Here is a 22,261-nt window from a genome sequence, read left to right on the forward strand (position 1 = left end):
TACAATACTGTCCTATAGCCTTTCTTATTCCTCTATCAAAGTTTACTTATCAGCCATTTTGGCATGTCTGCACAGTTATCCTCTTTCATTGCATTTTAATGACAAAATGATTTTGAAAGGGATTTTGCTTAAGAGGCTTCAAAGAAAACCATTGTCCCCTCCTTGGGATCTTAATTCTTTGTTAGAGAAGCTAAAACTTGCTCCACATGAACAAGCTAATCTGGCTGACTTTGGTATCTTAACATGAAAAAGTGTTTTACTGATTGCCCTGACCTCTGCAAAAAGATCATTTTGAGTTGCAAGCTCTTATGGTGAGTCAAATGTATCTCACTTTATACAGGGATAGGGGTTCTTTGAGAACTATTATTTTATTTTATTTCCAGTTTGATTACCAGGGAAGTCCACTGGGCCCAGAGAGCCCGTTTTCAGTGGAGGCCCGGGGAGCAAAGCTCCATGAAACAGATTACAGTAAAGATAGCAGTCCAATAATAATAAAAGTACAAATACATATCAAATATAAAGCATGAGCAATATTGCCCATAGTGGAAAAATATTGTGCAGATGCATTTTAACAAATTCACACCGTTAGTCAAAAGCTATTTACAGAGTGCGAGAGATCGTTTGGGAATTAGCTATAGAAGGTTATAGCCAGCTATAAGCTGCTTAAGAACTCAGGAGGATACCCTCCCAGTGGCTTTTGTTAAACAGTTCTATGTAGGGAGAATGCAGTTACATTTCCATGTGGAGGAGAGGTAGGTGTAAAGCTGAGTTTTGAAGTTGTTTGATTTTGACATTGTCCTTGGTGTAGAAGGGAAGAGAGTTCCATTTCTTACCTAAGGAAAAGGAGAGGAGAAGTTGTCCAGCAGGACGTTTAGGTTTGTGGACAGTAATTAAGTTTTGGTGTTCAGATCTGAGAGTTCTATTTGGGGTGTATGGGGGAAGGATGTTAGAGCGGGGCATTTGGTTGGATTAAATATTAGTCTATGTGCTGTAGTGAGCTGGAGGAAGTCCAGGTAACTTGTGAATTCTAACCATTTGAGGGATTGGAGGGTAACACAGTGATGAGTGAAATGTTTGGCTTTGGTAGCAAATTTAGAAATTTTGTTATAACAGCTTTCAAGTTTGGAAGTGATGGAAGAGGATAGGTTAGTTAGTAGCGGGGTGCCGTACAGAAGGGAGGGAAGGAGGTAAGAGGAGGCCAGAGTACGCCTGGTAGAAGTAGAGAGGAAGTGGTTGTTCCTGCATAGCATACCTAGGTTTTGGTGGGTTTTCTTTATATTTTGCTGAATATGGATGTCAAACTTCAGGTGTTCTAGTTACATTGAGTAGGTTGGCAAAGGGAACAACTTCGATTGGAGAGTTGCTTTAGCTAAGGACTTGGAAGGAATTTTTATCAAAAGAGAAAGATTTTGAGGGTGTGAATAGTAGTATTTTAGATTTGTTAGCATTGAGAAAGATGATTTTGGCACATCCAGATCTCAGTACTTGAGAAGGGAGTCTGAGTTTTAGATGGGAGTTCAGGGAGGTTAGAGGCAGAGCAGACAAGTGTAGAGTCATCTCCATATTGGATGACTTTGATATTAGAAATAGCAGAGTGAAAGTTATTGATAAAGATATTAAACATCATTGGTCTGAAGATGGATCCCTGTGGTACTCCGGTAGGGGTGGGTAAGAAAGGTGAGGTGCCTTTTTTTCCATTTCACAGCCTGAGATCTCTCTGACAGCTTGAGAACCAGGAAAGAATTTTTGAGAGAGATTTAGGTTTGAGAGGTGACTTAGAAGGTGTTTATGGGAAACAGTATTGAATGCTTTAGAGAGATCTAGGAGCACTGTGGATACTAAGTTCCCAGAATCTCGGGCCTGCTTGACAGTTTCTAAGAATGAGAGTAGAGCTGTTATAGTGCTATGTCCTGGTCAGAAGCCATGTTTAATAGGGGTAAGAAGTTGTTGTTTAGTCAGAAAAGGTATGAGTTGGAGGTGGATGCATTTTTCTAGGATTTTGGAGTTGTTCTTTTATGCCTAAAGTGGTATCTGAGATTACCTTAAGCCAAACTTTGCACCTCTCCATTTTCTGTCCTGTACCTAAAAATGGGAAGAAAGGGTACTCCATACCTTGGATGTCTGCAGACAGCTCTGGTACCATCTTGACAGAACTAAATCTTTCAGATCATGTTTTCATTTCCTGTGTAGGTAAGAGGGGTCAACCTGTGTCAAAACAGACTATTTACACGTGGTAGTCTCAGGCCATTACCTTTTTTTATACTCACCACAACAAAACTATTCTAGGCAGGGGTCAGGTTCCACTGTATTAGAGGCTTGGTTTAATCTGTGGCTTTTTGGAAAGGGTTGGATGCTAGAAGCAGCAACTTGGTCTTCTGTAGGATCATAGGAGGTTATTAGGCTAATAGCCCTGGGGCCCTTACAAGCCTAACCAAGAGTTTATCCCCAAAAAAGAAACCTCAGTCAGCAGCTGTCATCCTCATCAGTGAAGGACACTGATAGAACCCCTAGAACAAATTTGTGATTTCCCGTCTACTCATCAAGGTTGCGCTTGAAGAGGGTCACCAAGTTACTCTGTTTGAAATGTATGGGAAGTCTACTCCAGAGACTGGGCAGCCTCTGGACGACAAACCTCTCTCCAGCAGGTTTTGTTGATGTCACATATTAGATTTAGGGCTTTCGAGCAGGTAATGTGCGAGGAGTTAGACTTATGGATATGGAGCATCTCTAGTAGGGCAGGGTCCGATATTGCCTTGTAGGGGAGAGAGACAGATCACCTCTGAGCAATCTGTATGATACCTAGTAGAGTGATAGTGATTTGAGCCTGTCCGCATAGGACAGGTGTTGGAGGCCATGGATTCTCTTTGTGAGGTAGTTCTGTGGCCTTTCCAGTTGGTGGAGGTGTTTGGAGATATGCATACCAAATGGGGCGTTGTACTCAATTATTGGCCTACTGAAGGAGGAGTACAGAGGGGTAATAACCTACTTTTTTCTGGATGCAATCCCTTTACTTATGAGATGAACCAGGTAAAAGTCTTTTCTGACCACTGGCACTACATGATGGTCGATTGTGATGTTGTCAACCTGAGTACCCAGTACCGTACATTTACAATTTATTACAAGCTTGATTCCTTTTCTATGTCTAGATCATGCTTTGTTAGGACCATTCTCCAGGTGCTGCTGGACTCTTCAACTTCCAACTCACAAATGTAGTAAGTTAGGATAATCTACCCATATAACTAAGGCTACAGCAATTGTGATCAATATGATGAACATAGCACAGTTGTGTAAGTAAACTTACCATAACAGTAGACTTTCAATTGATCACTGCTGCAGTAGTCACTTCCTCTCTCCATCCCCCTTGGTTTTTTTGCTGTGTTTATGCCACGGTGTGGACTTTTTCTTGTTCATAACATTATCCTTTCAGGGATCAGCCTCTCTTTCTGTTGGCATGAAAGCTGTGAAGGGCCTGATGTCCACACCTGTATTTTTAGTCAGCTCACCTTGAGCGGATTGACAGTTTATGTGCATGGAAGGTGCCCAGAAGCTCTGGAAGCAAGCCAGCTGTTATATTCTTGGCAGGGTATAACCCGTATCGTTAAGGCTGCTACAGCAGTTATCATTCAAACATCTACTATTATGGTAAGTTTACTTGCACAACTGTACTTTCTCCTCCTTCATCCAGACATAGACTGGCCCTCTGTTTACTGTAAGACACTTTAATAGTTGGAGGCCTCCCTCATTTTTTTTCAGTGTCCTTTGAAAGAAGTCTATGCATGAATAACTGTTGAATCATCTGTTTCTGATCCAGAAATGCATTTTTCGCATGCTTGTGAAATGCACACCATTTAGGATATTAACAGTCCAGACTTCGCTACTACTCCTGAATCGTAGGGAAGGGTTTTACACCATCACTTTACAGTTTTGTTGACTCCTAATTTATTATCTCCAACAGTCTACATCTGATTATTATTATTGCAATATTCTTATTTTTTCATTGTGCATTGTATTGTATGGTATGTGTGTTCATTAGATATGTGCTTCTGATGATTTTTTTTTTTTATTTTTAATTATTTTCATTCTGTATTGTCTTTTGTCTGCGGTGGTGGTGCTGCGGCAGCTTTGTCGCCTCACAGTACGACGTTGTCCTGTTCGATTCTCAGCTAAAGCGTCTTCTGTGTGGAGATATGTGTGAATGGGCGTACCTTCGTCGAAGGTTGTGCGTCAGAGCTGGCAACTCGGTACGTAAAAATCTACTGACAATCATTAGCGGACCAGAATTCCGCTGTGGCGAACCCTAACCGGGAAAAGCCAAAAGACACAACAACAACATTGTCTTGTGTGTTCACTAGCTGATTGTGCCTCTTGTATATTTAAGTCAGTCTAGGAATTTTCCCCTGGTGAAACCTCTGAAAGAGTACAGTGTGTTAGTCAAGTTAATATTTTTTTAGTCAGATAATGGAGAGTTAAAAGTTAACTACAGAAATAAAAGTGAGCCAAGTAATGCACATGTTGAACACCAGGAAGGAGGATGAACAAAAAAAATTAAGTATTAAAATAAATTCTTATATTTTATTCTCATCAGGTACTATGCATAGGCATTATAACTAGAATAAATTGCAAATTATAAAGTGCATATCTGCCAGCAGAGAATTGTCATGCAGCAGCACATATACATATCCAAATAATGGAGAGCCTGCAAGGAGTTTTTGAAGACATATTTGGAAAATGCTTGCTGAACTGCAGGAAGAAGTCTCTTCAAGAGCTTGCTAGCATGGCATAAGAGCAGCATGAATCTCCCGATTTACTTCTCAAATTAGGTTTAGATGTGAAAAACGTTTGTGCTGACCCAAGGTCCCAAGCTGGGTTGTACCATTTCAGGTTACAAGCAAGTCAAGAGTAATTGGAGAATCTGAGAGTGTATGGGTAAATGTAGTTGAAATATAGATGATGATTGACATCTTACCATTGCAAACTACAAAGTAAGAAAAAGTGATAGCTTCTACCACAGTGACTTGCTGCAACATTAGCAGTCCTTTTATAATCTTGCTTTAGTTTCTGAAAGCATGGAAACTGACGTTCAGTGGGTATATGTACAAAATAGGAAAAGTGAGGGCGTGACATGCATGCAACAGAGAGCTAAATTCTGGGATTAAGGAAGACATTAACATTTTAAAGATGTCAGAGTTAGTGCAGTACATGTGTGTGCAAAAATGGGGAAAAAGGGGTTGTGGTTGGATGGCTAACCACTTTATCAGCCAGAGACAGTTGTCAATGGCTGATCCTGTGATGATGTGAGGTTGTGCTAGCTATGCCAGAGAGAGTAGGGCAGTGCATGTACAGCATATGCCAGCATAACTAGCTGGAGTTTTATAAAGAATTTTGCCATTTGAATAGCAAACTGATTTGTACAGATGCTTGTGTTAAAAATGTATCAATAGTGGGTCCTACCGGATAGAAAGTAAGTATATATTTATATCAGACTGTACTGTTGTATCTAAGGAAATGTATCTATTTTAACAGAGAGGGTACTGGAAGGGAAGGGAGTTGAGCTCAGCCCAGCTTAACTTTAAGAAAAATAGTAAAAAATGAAATGACTTGGTTTAGGCCATAAAGGTTTTATCTCACAGGCCTGAATGCAGCCACAGACGCAATGTCTGGCCTGAGATCCTGCTCTTATTGTCCTTAGTGGTGAACTAATTTGCTACCCTGGTGTGCCAGAGAATGGCTGGTTAGTCTCTACAGGAAGGATGAAAGGGCTGGAATTGTTTTGGTCTCCAGATGCTGGAGTCTGTCTTAGCAGGGTTCTGGGTGTGTATTGTGATGCATCTGTGCTAGATCGTGGCTCAGTTACCAGTGGGGGGGGGGGGGGGTAGTATGGGGGAACCACAGAGTCAGGTGAACAGATGTGACATCATTCTGCAGCCATAACTGAAATTGTATATCTATATTAGTGAGAGATGCGATAGTGACAGTTAGCACTCTGATATTGGAGCTGACAACAAAGGCACTCCTCCACTTCATCTTGTCTTGCTTTAGTAAGTAACTTTAGGGAACAGTAGATGTTCTTCGTGTTTCATTGTTGCAGTCATCACACTTGGGTTATCTGCCTGCAGGTAGCCCTCAGTCGGCCCGAATACCAGAGTCTTGAGATTTCTGCGTTGGATGCTGTCGCCTCTTCCATGACGTCAGGTCATCAGGGGTATAAAACATGCAGCCAATGCCATTACATCAGTCTTTCTTGCTGAGAAGGCGCCCGAAGCAGAAGCAGTTCACAAATGCCAGTCGGCCACTACCTGAAATTTTCATTTTTTCGAGTTTCAGACCTGACGTCTTCTAAAGCTAAGTACCCCATTGGGGATTCTTTTTTCTTGCTGTAACCGATGTCAGGAATAAAATTAACAATTGTCTTGCCTGTGGAAAGCAAATACCTCACAGAGATTTTCATTCTTACTGCGTCACCTATTTAGGCCCAGACCACGACATCCCTAGCTGTCAGTTTTGTGCCTTGTTTAACGCCTGAACCATTAGTTGTCGGACTATTTTTGTAGCTAAATTCTTTCGCTTTCGTTCTCCGTATTCCAAAATGGCTTCGATAAGCCATCTGACTACCGATCTTCTGAAAAAGCGCAACGACAGAGACGGACCGCATAGGTCAAAAACTGCCGACGACGCTTCTGTTAAGCTTGTCGCCAGTCCGCCGGTACTCAGTGAGAGGGCATACCCTTATCTACCTATGAGGATTCAGATGCAGAGGAATCCATTCCCTCTGCCTCCCCACCAGAGGATTTCTCTTTTGGTGAAACCTTGCGTACCTTGAGAGCATTTCCAGTGGGAATGCCATGACTATCCTCAGTCCAAAAAAGAGACTCAGGGAATTTTTAGATTTGCCTCAGCAGAGGCCTCTAGCTATACCCCCTGTCCTGGATATTGTAGACTGTCTTCTTGGAGTCCAGTCTTACTCCTGACACCTTACCACCAGCTCCTAGAAAACCTGACAGGTACTACAGAGTACCTGATTCTCACAAATTTCTCTTTAAGAATCCTACTGCGGATCCAGCGACCATTTCCCAGGGACCTAAAGGCATTAAAGCTACTACAGCCAAAAACCCTACCCCTTCAGACAGGGATTCTAGAGCTTTAGACTGATACCTCTGCAACTCTTGCCATCAGGGCTTTGAATTGCCAGTTTCACATGTTGAAGCACCAGCAGCATATATTATAGAACTAATTAAACAAAAAATGGTTTTACTTCCAGATTGTGCAGAAAATAAAGATTTACAGCAGTTAATGCATTCTGAAAGCCAGGTTAGTAAACATACTTTGCAATGTGGGTTTGATGCCTTAGGAGCATCTTGCAGGGCTGCTGTCACTGGGTCTGTACTGACAAGTCATGCTTGGCTAAAGGAACAAGTCTTGCCTGACCATGTCAAAATTACTAGATGCTCCATTAAATCAGGAGCGTGCATTTGGTACAAAAGCAGAAGTAGTTCTTAAAAAGATGGAAGAAAAAGCTAAATCTATGCAAACAGTCAAAGATTTCTTACAGGTGCAGCCACCTAGATTCAGTAGGCATCGGCCTTCAAAAAACTGGTCCTTCCCAGTCCCTCTCAGGCCTTCTCAAGTCCAAACTCAGGGGAAACAGACCACCAAGACTACAGTCTCGGGTTATGCAGAGATCTAAAATTGGAGTATTTCCACCTCAAAACCAGGGAGTGGTAAGCCACCCCCTTATGGAAAAAGTTCACAATGACTTTCCAATTATCCTTCCCAGCCATGCCCAAGTTCTTGCGCCCCTAGGAGGAAAACTCGCCCTTCATGCAAAAAACTGGATGTCCATTACTCAGGACCGATGGGTTCTAAACATTGCATCTCAGGGATACAGATTATACTTCCACTCACTGCCAACACCAAGCGGGTTGCTAGACCTTCCTCCAAACCAGTGGGCAGAGGCTCAAATGCAAGTACTTTCCCTTCTTCATATCAGGGCTATTCAACCTGTTCCAGTAGAACAAAAGGGACTGGGCTTCTACTCCAGACTGTTCCTGGTGCCCATAAAAAGAGAGCTATTGGCGCCCGATCCTGGATCTATCAGTCCTCAACACCTTTCTGGTGGTCCCAAAATTCAAAATGCTTACACTGCAACAGCTTCTTCCTATGCTAGCCAAGGATGCCTGGTTAGTCACCCTAGATTTAAAAAAAGCTTATCTGCACATCCCCATAAGGGAGTCTTGCAGGAAATATCTACATTTCAGGACAGGCTCTATGCACTATCAGTTCTCTGCACTTCCCTGCGCCCAGAGTATTCACAAAATGCCTGGCTCCAGCCATTGCATACTGCAGGCAGAGAAATATTCAAATCTACCCATACTTGGATGATTGCCTGATTCAGGCGGACACTTAGGAATTGCTACTTCAGCACCTGGCATTTGTAAAAAGACTTCTAACTTCACTGGGATACACCATCAATGAAAAGAAATCACAACTGGTGCCCAGCCAATAAATTGTATTCCTGGGAGCAAGCTTGAACACAACTTCACAGATGGCATTCCTCACTCCAGAAAAGCAGGTCCATTTGACAAACTATTTCAAACTAATGGCCAACAACACCCAGCTATCTGCAAGGAAAATACTGCAAGCCCTAGGGTTCATGGCCTCATGCATTCTGCTAATTCCATATGCAAGACTGCATATGAGGAAACGTCAGTGGTACTTAAAAAGTCTCTGGTGTCAACATTCTCAGGACCTGGAAACATTGATTCCTATCATACCTTGTCTAAGGGCAGAGTTCCTTTAGTGGGCAGAAGCATGCAACCACAACAAGGGATGTCCTTTCACTCAACCCCTCGCCGCCCAAACCCTGACAACAGCCGCATCAGACTATGCATGGGGGGGGGGGGGGCTCACATGGCAGGGAAATGCATTCAAGGCAAATGGAGCCCAGAACAAATTCCCCTGCATATCAATCAAAAAGAGATGCTAGCTGTACAGAATGCTCTGACAGTCTTCAAATACCTTATCCTTCCAGGTCAGCTTCTGATAAAGACAGACAACACCACAGTTATGTGGTACATAAACAAGCAGGGTGGGGCTCATTTTTGCCCACTCTGCAGGTTAGCCATGGCTCTGTGGAACACAGCCTTGAGTATCCAAGTGCACCTACAAGTTCAATTCCTGCCAGACAAGCAAAATTCACTGGCAGACGATAAGCAGAAATCTACTGGACCCTCACAAGTGGAAACTGGAACCCAGCTCATTCAAACTTCTAACCCAGAGGTGGGCAACTCCGGAGGTGGACCTTTTCGCCTCACCCCAAAACCAATTGAAGCAATTTTGCACCAGGAACCCTCACAGCAGAGCCTGGAAGGTGGATGCCCTTTCCTTTACATGGGAAAGCCTCTCAATTTATGCCTTTCCTCCTCTCAAAAGTACTACTCAAGATCAAACAGGACAGGCCAAGGGCAATCTTTGCTGCACCAGACTGGCCACACCAACACTGGTACCCACTCCTACTCAGTCTGACAGCAATGCCACCCTGGTACCTACATCAGACACCTTCCCTGCTGTCTCAGCAGGAGGGACAGATTTTGCATCCACAGCTGCAAGCCCTAAACCTTGCAGCCTGGCTTATCCTATGAATACACCACCAGCATCCCTCAGCAGACAGGTGCTGGACATCATCCTTGAGACCAAAAGGCCTAGTACTAGGAAATCCTATGCTGAAAAGTGGAAAAGATATTGTTCTTGGAGTCAGTCTCAAAGAAAGGACACAGCTATGCCTAACTTGCCTCAAATCCTTGATTGCCTAGCAGAGCTACTCCACAGAGGCCTATCCATCTCATCCATTAAGATTCATGCCTCTGTCATCTCAGCTCATTTATAACACTGAGCCTCCTCCCTTTTCTCACCCTCTCATCAAGCAGGTCCTGAGAGGAGCTAACAATTTAAGGCCTCCTAGGAAAGCTCCCACCCTAGCCTAGGACCTTAACTTTGTACTGGAAAAGCTCATACTTCCCCCTTTTGAACCTGCTGCTTCAGCAGAGTTAAAATTCCTCTCTTGGAAAACAGCCTTACTTTTAGCTATTACTTCAGCAAGAAGAGTGTCTGAGTTACAGGCACTAATGGCGGTGGAGCCCTTCATTATTTTCCATGCTGACAGGGTTTCCCACAGGACAAACCCTTCCTTTATGTCCAAGGTTGTATCCAGTGTGGCTTTAAACCAATCCATCCATTTGCCTACCTTTTTCCCTAATCTTCAGAATAGAGGGGAAAGGATCCTGCACTCCTTGGACATGCACAGTCAGGCTCAGGTTCTACCTTAACAGGACTAAGACTTTCAGAAAATCTGACCGGCTACTAGTCAGCTTTGCTACAGGGGCAGAGGGCAAGGCCATTTCAAAGCAAACCATTTCCAAATGGATAGCACACTGCATCAATTTCTGCTACAAGTACCATGGAAAACCTACCCCTCTGGGGATCAGAACTCATTCCACTAGAGCTACTTCAACCTCTACAGCATTTCTCATGGGGGGGTCCCACCAGGGACATCCTGGAAGCTGCAACCTGGAGTTCTGTACACACCTTCACCAAGTATTACTACTTGCCTATTTTTTCTAAATCCAGAGTTGGATTTGCTACAGCAGTCTTACAAGGCCTGCTAGCCAGCCCCATCACTTCTTGACTGCCTCCACCCTTCCTCAGCTTTGGGAATCAACCCAAGTGTGATGAATGCAACAGTGAAACACGAACATAGTACAGTTGTGTACGCTTAACATAAATGTAGATGTTCGAGTGTATTCACTGTTGCAGTCCTGGTTCCCTTCCTCCAGCCCCCTGGTTTTCTCTATCCTTTTTACCTATCCTCTTTATGGCCATCTTTTATGGCAGGGGTATTTACTTTTTACTGGAGGTGTTCCACACAATGTAAAAGCTTCCTATTTTGGGGGCTCCTGACATCTAGTGCAAGCAAAACTGATGTGATGGTATCGGCTGCATGTTTTATACCCCTGATGACTTGATGCCATGGAAGAGGGGACAGCATCCGATGCAGAAATCCCAAGACTCTGGTATTCGGGCCGACTGAGGGCTACCTGCAGACAGATAACCCAAGTGTAATGACTGCAACAGTGAATACACTCTAACACCTACATTTATGGTAAGTGTACACAACTGTACTATATTCTTCTGTTTCACTGTTGCAGTCATCGCATTTCGGTTATCCCTGCCAGGGTAGCCCTTGGCCAGCCCAAATACCAAAGACTTAGTATTTCTATTTCGGTTGCTGTCGCTTGAGGACTGACATCAGGTCATCAGTAGTATAAAGTAAGGCAGCTGACGCCATTACATCAGTCTTCTTGCCATGTAGCCCAAAGAAGAAGCAATTCACATGAGTGCTGGTCGGCCGCTACCCGAGTTTTCATCGACCGAATTGAAGTTGAAGTCTTCTAATGCTAAGTATCCCATTGGGGATCCTTTATTCTTGCACTAACCAATGTCAGAAAAAGTTAATAATCGTCTCGCCTGTGGAAAACAAATACCACACCGAGACTTCCACTCTTACTGCGTCACTTGTTTAGGCCCAGACCAGGATGTCCCTCATTGTTGCTTCTGTGCTTTGTTTAATGCCAGAACTATCTGTTGTCAGGCCCTTATTGTAGCCAGATATTTTCGCTTACAGTCCTCTAATTCCTATATGGCTTTGGTAAGCCATCCGTCAGCAGATCTTCCAAAAAGACATAAAGATAAAAACAGACCGCAGAGGTCCAAACCTACCAGCGATGCTTCCATCAAACTAGTTGTCAGTTCTCTGGTACTCAGTGAGGTGCTTTTGCAGCCCCTGATGCCCACTTCTGTTGATTCGCAGGCCACTACCGAGACCCTTTCAGAGTCCGATATGCCACAAAACTCTTGTTCAACTAAGGATCCTGCAGTCGTCTCAACCTTGGATTGGTCAGTAGCCGCTGAGCAAGCACCGGTTTCCGAGGAAGTCCTTCGCACTACCCAATCTCGACACAAACCGGCGTCTTCTTTCGTGACTGCCAATCTTTCTAAAACTACCGAGTTTCTTAGGCCCAGGGTACGAACCAAACCCAAGAAATTGACAACCCACTCTCTGGCATCTGCTACCTTGCCTCAGTCTCAAATGCTTAAAATGGCGGAAGACCTTATGCTGATCAGGGTACGCCAAGCTACCCCCTCCAAAATAAAAAGAGCTCTGTCCCCTGTAGTTTTGTCTGAAGAAGAGTCAGATGAATCTGATTCATCTGAATATGAAGACATGCAACCCCTCTCCACTTATGAGGATTCTGATGCAGAGGATTCCATTCCTTCAGCCTCTCCCCCAGAGGATTTTTCCTTTGGGGAAACCCTGCATACCTTAAGGGAGCATTTTCAATGGGAGAGTCAGGACTACCCTCTGTCTAAAAAGAGACTTGGGGAATTCCTAGATCTTCCACAACACAGACCCTTGGCCGTGCCCCTAGTCTTGGATGTTGTGGAGGATGTTTTCCTCGAATCCAACTTAACTCCTGACAACTTTCATCCTGCTCCCAGAAAACCAGACAGGTACTATAGAGTCCCTGACTCGCACAAAAATCTTTTTAAAAATCCTCTAGCTGACCCTAAGGTCATTTCTCAAGGGCCAAAAGGGATTAAAGCAACCTCTTCTAAGAATCCCACCCTCTCAGACAGGGATTCCCAAGCATTGGACAGATGGGGGTAAGAAAGTATGCACCTCAGCTACTATTGTTATCAGGGCACTAAATTGCCAGTTCCATATGCTGACATTTCAGCAACATACCTTGGAACTCCTTAATCAAAAAATGTCTTCCTTTCCTGCTTGGGCAGAATCTAAAGATTTACAAGAGTTAATGCATTCTGCAAGTCATGTAACTAAACACACCTTGCACTGTGGTTTTGACGCCCTAGAAGCTTCTTGCAGGGCAGCAGTCACTGGATCTGTTATTAGAAGGCATGCATGGCTTAAGGAACAGCCTCTGGCAGATCATGTCAAATCTAAATTGTTGGATGCCCCTTTGCACAAAGATAATTTATTTGGCACTAAGGCAGAAGAGGTCTTAAAAAAGATGGAAGAAAAATCAAAATCTATGCAAACATTTAAGGATTTCTTGCAGGTCCAGCCCCCTAGGTTCAGCAGGCATTGTCCCTCCAAACACTGGTCCTTCCTGCCCCCAGTAAACCGGCCCAGCCTTGGCCCTGTGGAAGCAGACCCCCCCCACCAAGACAGAAGCCCCAGGGAATGCAGAAATCTAAGCAGTGGACTACTTCCACTTCAAAACAAGGGAGTTCTAAGCCACCCCCTTATGGTAAGAATTCACAATGACTCACCACCTCTGCCCCCTCCCTCAGCCCACCTTCACATACCCCTAGGAGGAAAACTCTTCTTTCACTCAAGCACCTGGGCCACCATTACTAAGGACCACTGGGTTCTGAACATTGTGTCTCAGGGATACAGATTTTCCTTCCACACCCTTCCATCCCCAAAAGGGTTCCCAGATTTACCACTAAATCAGTGGGCAGAGACTCAAAAGCAAATCCTTTCCCTGCTCTCTTTGAGGGCAGTAGAGCACATTCCTTCAGAACAGATAGGCCGAGGTTTCTACTCCAGACTTTTTCTGGTGCCCAGAAAAGAGGGCACCTGGTGTCCCATCCTCAATCTATCCATTCTAAACACCTTCCTGGTGATCCCAAAATTCAAAATGCTCATCCTCCGGCAACTGTTATCCATGCTGTCCAAGGACACTTGGCTTGCCACCCTAGATCTAAAAGAGGCCTACCTCCACATTCCTATCAGGGAATCATGCAGGAAATACCTACGCTTCAGGACAGGATCTCAACACTTTCAGTTCTTTGTGCTTCCCTTTGGTTATCTACTGCTGCCAGAGTTTTCACAAAATGTCTGGCTCCGACCATTCCCTTTTGCAGACAAAGAAATATTCAGATTTACCCATACTTAGACTGCCTTATTCAGGCAGAAAGCCAGGAGAAGCTGCTCAAGCATCTGGCCTTTGTAAAGACCCTACTAACCTCCCTAGGGTACACAATCAACAAAAAGAAAATCAAACAGGTGCCCACCCAAAGGATAATCTTCCTGGGAGAAAGTCTGTTGACTGCTTTCCAGATGGCACACCTTACTCCAGAGAAACAAATTTTCCTGACAGCCTACTTCTCTCAACTAGCCACCAGGCCCCAGCTAACTGCAAGGAAGGTCCTGCAAGTTCTGGGGTTCATGGCATCTTGCATACTACTCATTCCATATGCCAGACTGCATATGAGGAAACTTCAATGGTACCTAAAGAGCCTTTGGTGCTAACACTCTCAAGACCTGGAAACTCTTCTACCTATAATTCCTTGCCTCAGAAAAGATTTTCTTTGGTGGGCAACAGCATGCTTCCACAACAAGGGAATGCCTTTCTCCCCACCTCCTGCCACCCAGACCCTCACCACAGACTCATCAGACTATGCTTGGGGTGCGCAACTGGACTGCAGGTGCATACAGGGCCAATGGAGCCCACAGCAAATCCCTCTGCACATCAGTCAAAAAGAGATGATGGCTGTGCAGCATGCCTTGATAGCTTTCAAGCACGTGCTCTCTCCGGGGGCTCTTCTGATCAAAACAGTCAACACCACTGTGATGTTGGTACATCAGCAAGCATGGAGGGACTCAGTCCTACCCTCTATGCATGCTGACGGTGACCCTTTGGCGCACAGCCTCTGCCATGCAACTACACCTATTAGCACAATTCCTACCAGGCTCTATCAACACTCTGGCAGACCAATTAAGCAGAAATCTTCTGGACCCACACGAGTGGCACCTCAACAGAAGCACCTCACCCTAATAACTCAGAAATGGGGAACCCCGAAAGTCTACCTCTTTGCCTCCCACACCAACCATCAGCTCAGCAAATTCTGCACAAGGGAGCATCACTGCATGGCTTGGAAAGTGGGTGCCCTGTCCTTTCACTGGGTCAATCTGTCGGTCTATGCCTTTCCTCCCCTACCTCTCATCCCCAGGGTACTGCTAAAAATAAGGGAGGAAAAACCAAGGACAATTCTTATAACTCCAGACTGGCCCCGGCAGCACTGGTACCCCTTCCTGTGCAGCCTGTCCTCGATACCCCCATGGCATCTTCCACAGATTCCAAACCTCCTGACCCAGAGGGAAGGGGAATTCATGCATCCCCAATCGCAGACACTCAGTTTGGCAGCTTGACATATTCCCTAACCTCGATCCAATCTGACAACCTCAGTAAACAGGTTCTGGATGTTATCTGTGAGGCCAGACATCCTAGTACCATAAAGTCTTATGCTGATAAATGGAAAAGGTTCTGCACCTGGATCCAGGCTAAGGGAACCAACATGGCACAGCCCTCTCTTCCCTCTCATGCTGGATTACTTAGCTGACATACTACACAGTGGCCTCTCTTACTCCTCTATAAAAATTCATGCCTCTGCTATTTCTGCTCATTTTACCACCTTTTGATCAAACAGTTTCTAAGAGGGGCTAGCAACTTGAGGCCACCCAGAAGGACACAACACCAGCTTGGGACCTTAACTTTGTATTGGAAAAGCTCACCCTGCCCCCTTTCAAACCAGCTTCTTATGTAGAGCTACGTTTTTCTCCAGGAAGACAGCATTTCTTCTGGCCATCACTTCAGCCAAAAGAGTCTCTGAGCTGCAGGCACTTATGGCTGTGGAACCTTCATCATCTTTCATGCAGACAGGGTATCCCTCAGAACTAACCCATCCTTCATTCCCAAGGTGGTGTCCAGTGTGGCTCTCAACCAATCCATTCATTTGTCCATCTTTTTTTCTAATCCCCAGTACAAGGGGGAAAAGATTCTTCACTCTCTAGATGTGCACAGACAGCTCAGATTCTATCTAGACAGGACTAAATCCTTCAGAAAGTCTGATCAATTGCTGGTTAGCTTTGCTACAGGGCAGAAGGCAAAGCCCCCTCCAAGCAAACCATTTCCAAATGGATGGCACACTGCATCCATTTCTCCTCCAAACAGCATGGAAAGCCCCCCCCCCCCAGGGGGGTCAGGCCACACTCCACCAGAGCAGCCTCCACCTCTGCAGCTTTCTTCAGAGTAGTCCCCACCAGGGAAATCCTGGATGCTGCCACCTGGACGTCTCTTCACACTTTTACCAAGCATTACCACCTGCCCCTCTTTTCTAAATCCAGGGCAGGGTTTGCTTCTGCAGTCTTGCAGGGCATCCTAGCCAGCCCCTAGTTTCATTGACTGCCGCCACCCTTTTCCTCAGCTTTGAGAATCAACCCAAATGTGATGACTGCAACAGTGAAACATGAAGAACATAGTACAGTTGTGTACACTTACATTAAACGTAGATGTTAGAGTGTATTCACTGTTACAGTCCTGGTTTCCCTCCCTCCATCCATCCCCCTTTCTTCTCTTTCTCCTTTTATTACCTTTCTAACTTGCTGTTCTCCTTTCCTTACAAGGGACTTATTGGTATTTATTTTCCACTGGTGGAGTTTTTTTCCACCAGAACCTGGGCTCCTGACAGGTTAGGGCAAGAAAGACTGATGTAATGGCATCGGCTGCCTTACTTTATACTACTGACGACCTGACGTCAGTCCTCAAGCGACCGCAACCAACTCAGAAATACTAAGTCTTTGGTATTCGGGCCAGCTGAGGTCTACCCTGGCAGGGATAACCCAAATGTGATGACTCCTATAGTTGATACACACGAGCATCTACATTTATGTTAAGTGTACACAACTGTACCTTCTTCAGTCAGTCAGGAAAATAGTGAGACTAGTTAAATATTGTTTTTCTGTATCTGAGTCTTTCCGTCTGTATTGTTTTTTATATTTCCTGTGAATTGAAACTCTAGTATTTATTGTAAATAGATATTCAGTATTTTCATGTTTTCTATTTTATTATTATTAAATGTGTCTGTACCTTTCATTGTAACTGTGCTTTTAGAAAATGTTTTGAGAGTAATTGCATTTGTTTGGTGACACTGTTTTCTTTGTGCTCCTGAAAGTCCTGCCACTTGGTCAAACATTACCATTTGTATAAGTATTTATTTTACTAAGAGTAATTGGGTACCCTGATAAGAGCCTTAAATAGCTGTCTAGTGGCAGTGAATCTACTTTATAGTTTGGGTGGAGGTGGCAAGGTGAGTAAGCTGTGCGAACCTTTCCCATGAGTGGCAATATGTGTGTGTGTGTGTGTGTGTGTGTGTGTGTGTGTGTGTGTGTGTGTGTGTGTGTGTGAAAGGTGAAGTCTTATTTGAGGCCTGGAGAGAAATCCCCAGGACTGGAGTGTGCTCCCTGTGTGATCTTAAGGGAAATTGTGCTTGGTGCAGCGAGCTGCATCTGAAAATACTGTGTGTATCCATTTTTGTTCTAAGTGAACATTCCCCACCGGTGTCAGTGGTGAGGATTGATATTCCTTGATTACTGGCCCAGAGGAAGGATGTCACATATCCAGTAAGTAGTTCCGTGGTGTAACAGCTGAAGCAATGTATAGATTGGTTTTGTGCTTTGGAATATGGGGATCACCACTCGTTGTTGGGATCCTTGCAGGAAAAAAGTCTCTTGTTTGTTAGCAGTGAAGCAGCAGTGACAGAGGTGCAACAGAAGACACACTTGTCTTTGATGCAGAAGGTTGTGAGTTCTGTTTCCACACCAGGTAGATGGATTGGTGATTCTGCAGTGTAAGGGAGAATGATGCACTCCAGTGTGTGTCATTCTTCGGATGAGAAGTTAAACTGAGATTCCATTTGCTTGAGTTGATGGTAGCTCAGGTGGGTTTAGAAGATCCCACGGTACCTATCGAAGAGTAAGAGTCATTCATATAACACACCATAAAACATTATTTACATATTTACAAAATGTACATATCTGCAGGTATATATATATCTATGTATTTTTGCTGTTTATCATTTATCTTATAACATCCTCGTTATTCTTCTATAATTGTCCCACACACTTTTTTTTTTCATAAACACAAATCTATTTAATAATATATGTGCCAAAACTTGCTTCCTATGAAACAAAATTTAATCCGGTCTTTCATTCCAAATAACCAATATTACACAAAATAATCCATCCTTCTCAGATGTTCTTTTTTCTTATTCTTATAGTGTCCATATATAATCATATATCTATATTTGTCATTAATATTCTCAAAAAGTTTTCTTCACACAGCTTTTTCCAAAGTTTCATCACTCTTTTATATTTCAAAAAAGCATGCTCTGTTGTCTGTTCCTCCCCACAAAATACACAAGGTCCTGCATGCATTTTTGACATCATCTTCCAGTTTCAGTTTTAAACTTCAAAGTAACATTTTTGTACTTTTTAACTATCAGAAAACAAATTATTCCACAGATAAATGTCTTTTTTGTTGCACAGTTTCAGAAATGTCCTCATAAGTCCATCAGTTTCAAATGTTAAGGCACAAAAAGTCTGTGTCCCAGTACGTGTAAAAGACCAAATTTCTTGATTTTTAAAATCCAGGACAGTTGCAAAGTTGTACCATACGTAATATATGTCTATTGCAGTGACATGTTGTGGTCTTATTCTCACAGTTTGTCTTCACTTCTTTTTAAAAACAGTTTTACTTAGTTTGTTGCTGATGTTCTTCCATTCCACTGTTGCTGTATTCATTACATTAGGGATCCCCTGCCAAGTGCGGCCCCACATCTGGCCAGTGCACCAAAGGCTTTAGGTTGCTTTAAGGTACACCATGCATCACACACGCTCCTTGTCTAGTGTTGGGCATAAAGGTGACATCCGGATGTACCATCCTCAGAACTTATTTGCTGCCAGTCAGAATGCCATCACTTGATCGTTGATCTGAACGTCTGTTCTGTTGCTGATTCACCAAGCCGTTGCAGATAACTTCCCAGTTTGCTTTCTTTTTTACTTATCTTTTTTATTGCTGCTTGTGGGGTTTTGCGGCATCCAAGAAGGGTAAATGCCAGTGTGGGAGACCTATTCCCCATAAAGACTGCCATGAACAGTGTCTGTCTGCCTTGGCGCCTCACATAACCATACACCCTCTTCCATTTGAAAGGCCTCTGTACCTAAAAGTCTTCGTAGTAGACTCTCGTCATTGGCACTCTGTCTTGAAAACCAGTGCCCTAACCTTGCAAAAGAGACGATGGAGGGGAACTTCCTGGTCCGAAGGACAGCCATCAATGAAGAAGGCCAGGAAGCCTAGGCCGGAATTTTCTGCTGTTCAGCCTCCACCAGATGCCTCTCCCAAGGCAAGTGAATGCCTGGAGGTTCTTCTGGCTTTATTGTTGGGTTCACAAAATCTCTGCCATGACCAGGTTATAGGCCGGCTACAATCTGAATTTAAGCACATCCGAGGAGGTATTGCGGACATCTGTTTTAGCCCTTCAGGGGGAACCATGTCTGATTATCTCCAAGTGACCTAGAGGTGTTCTTCAAATATTAGTCAGAGAAGTCATCCATACTACTTTTATTGAATGCCATCCTAGTCAGAGCCTTCCAAATTTTATAAGGCGGACGTCTTAAACTTTACTCCTGCTCCTAAGGATCCACTAAGTGAATGGTAGTCCTTCACTTGGGACTTGTTTAGTGCTTTGATGGCCTTGAAACTTCTTCAGGGAGCTTCTGTTCCAGCCCTCCATTGGTCCTCTACTCCCCTAAAAAGACCCAGGGAACAGGATTCCTCTGAGGAGGAGCTATATTCGGATGTGAAATCCCTTGTTTATTCTTTTCAGATTCCCTCTTCTTTGGCCTGTGAATCAGAGGAAGAGAAATCTACCAGTCCTGATACTCCCATTGAAGAGTTTTCTTTTGGGGACACAATCTCCAGGACATTTGAGTTCTGGGGTACATAAAAGATATGAGTTGCTGCAAATGGATTCTCCTAAATCTTCAGCTGTTCCTCGTATTTTGGCTGCCGTGTTGGATGCATTTTCCAATGCTTCTAAGGTTCTAGACTCTCAGCCCTCTGCTACCAAGAAACCAGACGGATTCTGTAGGGTTCCTGAGGACTGTAAATTTTTGTACAAGTGTTCTCCTTATGACCCCTTGGTGGTGTCTGTAGCTTCTGACAAGCCCTCCCAGTTGCTTCCTTCTCCTAGGTTACTGCCCTCTGATTAAGACAGGACCATGGAAAGGCTAGGATAGAAGGCTTATACCTCTGCTACCTTGGCTTTTAGGGCAGTTAAATATCAGACACATATGTCAAGGTATTTCTTGGCTCTCCTATCTGTCAGGCTATTTCTGATCTTCCACACTCTGAGCGTAAAACATCTGCCCTTTCCCTGTTATGGACTTCCTCCCAAGTGGTTCATCATTCCATCAAGTATAGTTGTGATGAACCAGATGCTCCTTCTAGGGCTGCTGATTTTGGGTCATTGATGAGGAGATATTCTTGGATTTGACTTCAACCATTGTCTGATGATATTAACAAGTGACCTAGTGGTTGATGGATGCTGCTCTTGATAATTGTTTGGTGAAGCTGCTGCTATGTTTTAGTCCATTCAAGATAAGGGCAAGACTTTACAGGAACTTAATCATGTGTTTGTTTCTGCTATGCCTAAATTGGAGAGAAACTACCCCAATAGGCCAGCCTTTGTTGCCAGGCAAGCTCGGCCTCCTCCTAATGGTAAAAAGGGCACTAACCTGCTCCTCCTCCTCCTAAGGCTACTCAGAAGTCTCCTTTTCCAGATAAACCAGGTGCTATCTGACCATCCTATTCTTCCCAGCCATTTTCCTCATTCTCTTCACCTCTATCTCTGTCTCTCTTCCTGTTTGGTTAGAGATTACCTAGGATTCCTGGATCCTGTCCAGTATTCACCAGGGGTATTTCATGGTTTGGAAATCGCTTCCCCCTTTTATGGGTGTTCCTCACCCTCTCAGCAACAACTCTTCTCTTTTCCAGAGGTGCTTCAGGACCTTTTGAATCAAGGTACTATTCAAGAGGTGCCTGTTTCCCAGAGGGGGAGAGGGTTACTCCAGGATATTTCTAGTAGCCAGAAAAGGTACATGGAGATCAATTCTAGAACTCTCTCATCTAAACATCTTTTTGAAGGTGCCCTCCTTTTGAATGTTGTCCCTTCAGACTTTGTTCCCTCTCTTGCTTCCTTGGGCTTATATGGTGTCTCTGGATCTCATAGATGCTTATCTCCATTATCCCTATCCATCCCTTTTTCATGAAATGTTTTCATATCTCTGTTGCTTGCTGGCATTTTCAATTCTCTGCTTTGTCCTTTGGCCTTTCTACTGCCTCAAAGGTGTATTCAAGAAATGCTTTGCTCCTGTGATTGCTTTTTGCAGGATTAAGGTATCCAAGTATTTCCTTACTTGGGCAATCTGCTATTTCAAGCATCCTGTTGCAAAGTCTTCATTTTCCCTTTTTTCTTCTGCAAAGCCTGGGGTTCACAAATTTCAAAGTGTCTTTTTTGACTCCTCCTCCAGACCATGTTTTTCTGGGGTGCAGGATCAAGATGGTGCCTATGCTGGCATCCTTGCCTCCTCCCAAGGCCTTGACACTCATTTCCGTTTTCCAAACTCTTCTTTCCCTGGCCTCTATTACAGCCAAGTAGTTTATGTGAGCTGTGGTATTCATGGCATCCACCATCCCTGTGCTCCCTCTGACCAAACTTCACATGAGAAAGTTTCAGTGGTTTCTGAAGTCAGTTTTGCTTCAACATGTGCATCCCGTAGAATTTGTAGTTACTCTTCTACCTTGTCTCAAGAAGGAACTTCATTGATGGATCCGGCAGTTCTCTAAATCTAGGGCTCTCTTTTCATCCCCCTCTTCCCTCTTACGAGCTGTTCACAGATGCTTCAGATGTGGGATGGGGAGCAGCTTTTCACTCCCTAAAGGTGCAGGGGGTTTGATTGCATCTTCAACAGAAAGAACACATCACTCTCAAAGAGATGAGAGTTCTTCTGCTGGCAGTCCCTTCAGGCCTTTCATCCTCCTTTCTCCCCAGGACCTCGCAAGGTATTTACAGACAATACCACAGTAATGTCATATGTAAACAAACACGTGGAGGGGGGACGACGACAAGATCTTATCTTCTTTGTAGGTTGGGACTTTTAATCTGGATCCAGTATCAAGTGACTCTTAAGGTAGTTTACATTCTGTCAGGTCAAAACATTATGAGCAGCTCCTTAACTCAATCCCACAAATGGATACTTCATAAGGGTGTGATTATGAACATTGTTCACCAGTGGGTTCCTCCTCAAACAAATCTTTTTGCCTCCCCTCTAAACAGACAT

At 44.0% G+C, this 22,261-nt stretch overlaps 1 protein-coding gene across 9 annotated transcripts in view; it reads left to right on the forward strand.

Moving 5' to 3' along the window:
- Positions 1–22,261, forward strand: part of SVIL (supervillin) — a gene marked incomplete in the record, with an annotated part of 2,930,183 nt that overhangs the window by 2,696,942 nt on the left and 210,980 nt on the right.

This window comes from Protopterus annectens, chromosome 3.part1, assembly GCF_019279795.1.
Source record: "Protopterus annectens isolate FY-2018-M chromosome 3.part1, PAN1.0, whole genome shotgun sequence".
NCBI lineage: Eukaryota > Metazoa > Chordata > Ceratodontiformes > Protopteridae > Protopterus > Protopterus annectens.